Source organism: Lactuca serriola, chromosome 6, assembly GCF_051521515.1.
Source record: "Lactuca serriola cultivar US96UC23 chromosome 6, Lser_US96UC23_V15, whole genome shotgun sequence".
Classification (NCBI taxonomy): Eukaryota; Viridiplantae; Streptophyta; class Magnoliopsida; order Asterales; family Asteraceae; genus Lactuca; species Lactuca serriola.
Window position 1 is genome coordinate 191,285,717 of NC_136413.1, and position 7,605 is coordinate 191,293,321.

Below are 7,605 nucleotides of genomic sequence, written 5' to 3' on the forward strand. Positions count from 1 at the left end.
ATCAGGTTTCTCAAATCAAAAAAGTATGAAGTGAGAAAACCGACAAGAAGAATGCTTTATTCTCTACAGTCTGAGCATATGAGCTTCATGGAACACTTGATGATGACGAGTATGAGAAGTTGTAATTTGAGCAGAAATTGTTGTACCCTTGGTCTGGTTGCACAAATTTCCCTCTCACTTTAATGTGTATTTGTTAAACCTCAGTTTTTTCTAGTGGAATTCGGATTGTTTTCTAGGGATGAGGTCGTAAAGAAAACCCACAATTAGATGGGATTTGGTGAGATGAAAAGATAATGTTTGTTTGGGGATGAAAAGATAACGATTTGAGTGAAATTTGGAAAATAGAAAGAACAAAAAAAAATCCTAATAATCACAAAAAGCCTTTGTGGTGGAGGAATTAATACAAATAGCTAAGCTTTGTGGTGTGGTCGAGTTCGGGATACATGGTTTTGAAGTTGTTTCATGCCTAGGTGGTGAGCTTTCGAAGTCATATACAATAAATTCTGGCTCCCATTTACTTGCAATACTCGATTTCCCGTACATATATCATATACATATATAACCAACCAATAATATCATATACATATATAACCAACCAATAATATGTATATAAATGCATTATATGTAAATATAATTGTTTTCAAAAATCTGCCTATGAGATATTATACAACTGCACACTCAAATAAATAATAATACACACAAGAAGTTTAAGAAAATATTTCGATGGTACCACTAAATCCCAAAAAATCTAATTATTTAGAAAATCATGTTCCTACGATAAATTGGACAATCCTACATTCAAAGCAAAACATATTATAAACAAGTCAATTGAAGCTGTGAAAACAATAAACCAAAACACATCCATGTTCTTTCTTTCTGCATCGATCCCAGCCAAGAACACCTCCAAACGGAGGTGGTGTTCATAAGTATTTCAGCTAGCCATAAAGGGCAGCTACACCCTTTGTTTCTCTTCTTCTTTCCCATCGATTTCACAACCCCAATTGTGCTCCTCCTTCCCTGTCAAATGAAGCAAACCAAACACCTTCCTTTTGATTTTCGATGTTTCTTTTTTCCCTTTCAAACAGTAAACTCAAACATCCATTTCCCCTATTGATTCCTATCAAACATCAACACCCAAACATCCATTTCCCCTATCGATTCTTATCAAACTCAAACACCTTCGGCCCGTCGAACCCAGGAGAACACATCGGTTTGCGAAGCCGATCGACGAAACCCAAACATCCATTTCCCCTATCGATTCCTATCAAACTCAAACACCATCGGCCCGTCGTAAAAAAAAAAAAAAAAAAAAAAAAAAAAAAAATAGAACGAAGAAGATCAGGGGAGCTGCCGGAGCAGCCCCCATCCACGTACCTTTCAACCACCAGAGCAAAACCCACCGAAGTGGGTGTTTCCCCACGACCTCCTTTCTACCGCGACGACGCTGCCCTACCCCATCCCGTTCTTCCCTTCGGCCGGTCGAACCCACGAGAACACATCGGTTTGCGAAGCCGATCGACGAAACCCTTTCTGGCCTCCTTCACTTCGCAATCTCCTTAGCCACACCGAACCCTCGTACCTTCCTTTCACACCTCACTACCGAGATGCCTTCCCCCTTCGACCTTACTGTTGCTTCCGATGATTTCTATCAAAAAAAAAAAAAAAGAAATAGAAAGAAGAAGATCAGGGGAGCTGCCGGAGCAGCCCTCGTCCACGTACCTTTCAACCACCGAGAGCAAAACCCACCGAAGTGGATGTTTCCCCGGAGCAAACACGGGAGACGACAGCCCCCTCTGATCCCTCGACCTCTTTTCTACCGCGACGACGCTGCTCCCCTACCCCATCCCGTTCTTCCCTTTAGTCCGTCGAACCCACGGAAACACATTGGTTGGCGAAGCCGATCGACGAAACCCTTTCTGGCCTCCTTCACTTCGCAATCTCCTTAGCCACACCGAACCCTCGTACCTCCCTTTCACACCTCACTACCGAAGATGCCTTCCCCCTTCGACCTTACTGTTGCTTCCGTGCGTCCTCCTTCCTCTCTCGATCGATAGCCTCGCCCGTTGCAAGCATTCATTCGTGTTTTCTTCTTGAATTTCCCTGATCAGACGAGGACCGAACCCCCAAATGATATTTTTCCCGATTTCTGTTGAATCCGTGTGTTCCATTCGTCTGTTTCGTTCGTAATATTATATCCTTCTCTGCTTTTTTTGCCTGATCAGTCCAAATGACGAAGGCAAAAAGCCCTAATCCTCCTAAGCTTGAGCCATTAAACACATCTAGCCCTTCCATTTGCAACTCAAATTTAAAATCAGCCCGTTTGCAAATATTTAGTCAAGAGAGCACTTAATTGAATTATCTAGCCAAATAAACCCCTCAATTGAAATACTTGATTACAAATAGTCCCTTTTTGATTTAAACCATTACCAAACAGTTCCAATAGTTTCTAAAAAAATTGAACATAATAATCCTATTATTTTATTCGTTACAAAACAACCCCTTTCGGTTAAAAATATTACAGAAAGTCCCAAGAGTTTGTTTTAGCTCAAAAGACATCAAGAGATAGGTTCTAATGTGAAGTTTCACGAAAATTAAACCGATTCCATACAAATCGAACCCACGCTTCAAGGGTGAATTTCTACGGCCCCTCTTTTACTATTTTAATATTTAGGAGAGAATACATGTGTGTCTATTAAAGTTTTGATGATTTTATGTTTTATATACAAAATAGCATCATATTTTATTATTGGTCAAAATTTTACGAAATAGTAATCTAAATTGTATAAATCATATATAATAGTAGAATGCTATAAATGATTTGATTACACCTCGCTGTGGTATATTACTTAATAATATCAAAAATCACAAGGTGATATTTAAGTTGCTATAATAACACAAGTTGGTATTGTAAATCACAAAAATGATGAATCTACATGTATATATTAAAGTATCGACTGGAGTATAAAAAGATATACAAATGGCCAAAGTTATTATTCGAGTATAAAACGAAAGTACATGGTCGTAATTAATGAAAATACCAAGATTTTGAAAATATATAAATAATAGTTTAAATTATTGAAAGATTAACTTTTAATATATACAAGTTTTGTAAGAATGAATGTAAATTTATTAATATATTTTTATATTAAATATAAAAACATAACTCATTTTACTAAGTTGTTGATATTATTGCAATAAATAACATGATCGACTTCACGACTTAAGAGTCGTTATTTGCAAAATATTTTATAGTACTAACCACGTGAATTATAAATGTATTGGAATTTGTATGTTTCACGTTGGTTGGTACCGGGAAAGTGTTATAAAAGAAGTCGTTATGTTGTCATATCAGACAATAGAAATTTGGAAGCGTGTTAAGTCTTACTAATCTCAAATACTATAAGACTTCAATCAATAATTATTTCCAAACATCAAAGAATTATAGGTGCTCGTCATACTTATAATGGAGATTTTAGGATTAGGATGGCTAGACTAAATTTTAGGATCTAACACTCCCGGGTCTCTATGTAGAAGCTACGTTCATATCTAGAGCCATATAAGTTATGATCATTTTCTAATCTATATAGGCTACCTTGCAACAATACTAAGACCATACATCTTAGCAGAAAGTCCTCTGTTTCATAATCGTTAATTAGTATGGAACTAGGAAAGTCGATTATAAGTTCATGATCTCATACTTATATGGGTTGACATCCCGCCATTGGTTGCTAGCTACAACCAACGGCTAACGAGTCGAAACGAGCATTGGCGTTCCTAAACGATAAAGTCCATGATAATGAATAAACGTGGGTCTGGACTTTCATCTATTTTATGAGTTTTACATATAAACTATACGAATGCTTGTACAAGGTTTCAAGGGTAAAATTAGCTATTTTATGTTTTCACAAAGAGTGATATGACTCTACTTTATATAAATTGACATTCAAAATCCTTATATAAAATGTATTTTGGTCATGGGAACCGTAAAGTTTGATATAAGTTTATTTTACTTATGTGTATTTTTGTAACACCCGATTTGAATTGGAAAGGATTTATACATGGACTCGGCGAGTTGGGAGGTCAACTCGTCGAGTAGGGTCATGAGATCAAGAAACGCGGAACGGGACCGACTCGGCGAGTCCGAGTTGTTTAACGAAAACCCTAAATTTTGGGTTTGCCCCCTTTATAGACGTCATTATCCGCCCTAGTAGCCTCCCATTAGCACCATAGAAGAACGTTTACGGCCGCACACCCTCTCGTGACTGAAGTAAGATTAATTGGGAGCTTATACTTGAGATTTTGGAGAGGATTCCAAGCTTCAAGAAGAAGTATCAATGGGAAAACACTAGATCTAGCATCTAGTCTGTCTTGGGCATTGATTTGAGGTATGAATCTGATACCTTAAGCATAAATTCTATTTGAGAGTTGTGACCAACTTTGAGGAAATGGAAGCAAGCTTGGATCTAGACCTATCACAAGGATATGGTTCCAGATTTGGACCTTGTTAGGCCCCAAATATCATAAAGTTGCATCTTTTTTGAGCTCATTCCCTCTCCATGCATAAGAACTTTGTTTGAATGCTAGTTTTAGTGTTATGGGCATGTAAGGCTATCCATGCACATAAATTTTGCAACTTTACGTGATATCTTCACTAGGATAGTATGGATCTGAAGTTTGAAACCTTAAATCAAACTGGAAAGAACCGGTTATGTGAGAACTCGTCGAGTCCCTCGGGTGACTCGGCGAGTCGAGAGGGTTCGCAGACAAGGGTTTACGGCCAAGGGTTCACGGTAATGGGTGTACGGTTGGTGTTTTACGGCCGTGAACACAAAGGATCTCGACGAGTCCCTCGGGTGACTCGGCGAGTCGGTGAGTGAAGCAGTGGACCCGACGAGTGACTAATTATACTCATCGAGTCATGGTCAATATGGACTTTTTACCTTGACTTGACCAGGGTTTACCTTAGGGGCATTTATGTGTGACATCCCCTAATTTCTCGGCCAGAAAAGACCGATTTAATTTATGCTTTTTAAAATAAAATCAGAGAAATCTTTTTAAAAGATGTTGCGGAATTAGTCCCCAAACAAAATATGATAAAAGTTTATCAAAACCCTTCATTAAGAAGGTATATGTTTTCCATATATATATATATATCAAAACCTCGGGATGTCATGTTCCGATACAGATCCAAAAGCATAAACAAGACATTATAAGCCTTTCAACAGTTATTTACAACTACTGGCCTATAATCCAAAAATCTCTCGTTGTCCTCCGACTATGCTCGGGGTCCACTACCTGTAACATAAAAAGCTGAGTGGGTCAGGCTTGGGAGCCTGGTGAGCATATAGGGTTTTCAACCCACAATAATAATAAACTTACTAAGTTCATCAATCAACAATAACCCTGATTACCCGTTCCCGTTATCCTCACTTTATGTCCCTAAACACTTGTCACAAGGGACCTAGCCTAAAGAATATCACCGGGATGGACACTACTGCTAAGGGGTTTCCTCAGCCATACATGTCCTAAAGGCAACCATGAGGGGGATGGAGTACAGCGAATGAACACTCTTAGTTCATTAACACCTACAGGTTGCGGACCTGCTAATGTTTCCCACTGGACTGTCTAGAAAGTCCGTGGTCGTCATCCAAACTCCGCTAGATGACTGGATCTCAAAACACATCGAGGCCTCTCATCAATTTTATTTTATCACACATCACAATCTACCCATGTTCTACCCAACATATTTGTAGATAAAAATACTTATACAGTTTAAAACTTGTATAAAACGTCAACACAACAATCACCTCAAATAAATAATTAATATATTTACACATAGCACATATTATAAGGTAAATACTTCATATCTATGTGTAAAATGAAAGTGACTATACACTCACATGATTTGATGATAATCGGGCAGCAATTCGTTTCCTAAAACGACCGTTTCTAATAAAACCGGGAGTTTTATTGAGAAACCGGGCTTTGTAAAAGTCGGGCTTCGAAACCAAAAAGATAAATTTTCCGGGCTTCTCGGGCACTTCGTGGGGTATTCCGGGCTTTACAATCGATACCGGGGCTTTGCGGAATGTTAATATGAAGAAAATATGGGTTTAGGGGCTAAATATGGCAAAATTCCAAAAATACCCGGGAGGTCTCGCACCCTCCTATTTATAGGGGGAAGCTTCTGATCGGACGGCCAGGAGGCTTCTGATCCGACGGCTGAGAAGGCTCGCAGAGGGGGAGGCTCGCATGAGGGCTGCGCGTGCGAAGGGCTCTCTGGCGGCTTGTGATTGGACCGAGGTCTAGGGTCCGAAGTAGGGGGTTCGTGGCGCCTGCGAGGGTTCGGACTCATGAGTCACTACACACGCGTCGGATGCGAGGCTCGCCACCGAGGCTTCTACGTGTAGTCAGCGGATTGGACCGCAGCTCGGACTCGGAAGGACATGACACGCCTCGCCAGGTGGCTTCGTGACTCAGCAGCTTGGTGACTCAGCAGCTTCGGTGACTCAGCAGCTTCGGTGACTCAGCAGGACACGTGTCACATGCGAGGCAAGGGTGACGTGGCAAAGTGTGACTATGCGAAATTTCTCGGTTTTCACGCCAAAACTTCTAAAATCCATAACTTTCGCATACGAGCTCCGTTTTTGACGTTCTTTATATGCACGCGTAGCTAAAATTACGATCTACAACTTCCGTTTAGACTTCGTCGGCTAATTTTGACTTTAAATTTTATATTATTATTTTTAACAGACCGGGACAGGAAATCCGTTAAAAATTCATAACTTCTTCATCCGACGTCCGTTTTCGTCAGACTTTTTACCGTTGTGCTCCTAATAACGAGACCTTCAATTCTCGTTTAGGTTGTGTCGGCTAAAAATCGCTCGATCTAAAATTCGAGTTTTTAGCTGTCTACTGCTACGCTGAAACTTCGAAAAATCATAACTTCCTCATACGAAGTCAGATTTGGGCGTTCTTTTTATCGAACTTCTCGGTTTAACGAATACTACAACTTTCGTTTAGATTACTAAGGCTAAAAAGTAGTTTATCAAAAACTCACTTTTTACGACATTCAGCACCGTGCCGGTTTTGTCGCGAAACTTCGACAGGTCATAACTTCTTCGTTATAACTCGGATTTTGGTATTCTTTATATCCCCGAAATCCTTGTTTCGACCACTACAACTTTATGTAAAGATATCGGGCTTATCTCACACTTAAATTTTGACGCTTATTTTTATTCTTAATTAATTAAGCCCTAATAATTAAGCATAAAACACATTATTCACATAATATTCACATAACTCCTTTTCATTTCTTCAAAATGAGTTACAAAGGTTAGCCTAGACTATCAACTCGATATAAATGCCTAGGCTAGAAACACGAGTGTTACAATTCTCTCCCCCTTAGGATGATTCCGTCCCCGGAATCATATATCACCAAACAAATGCGGGTGGCGACTCATCATGTCACTCTCCGTTTCCCAAGTGAGATTTGGTCCATTCGTATGTTTCCAGCGCACAAGCACTAAATCGACCATCTTGCGTCGTAACTTCATAGTCTTACGGTCAACGATTGCCTCAGGTTCTTCGATCAACCTCTTGTTT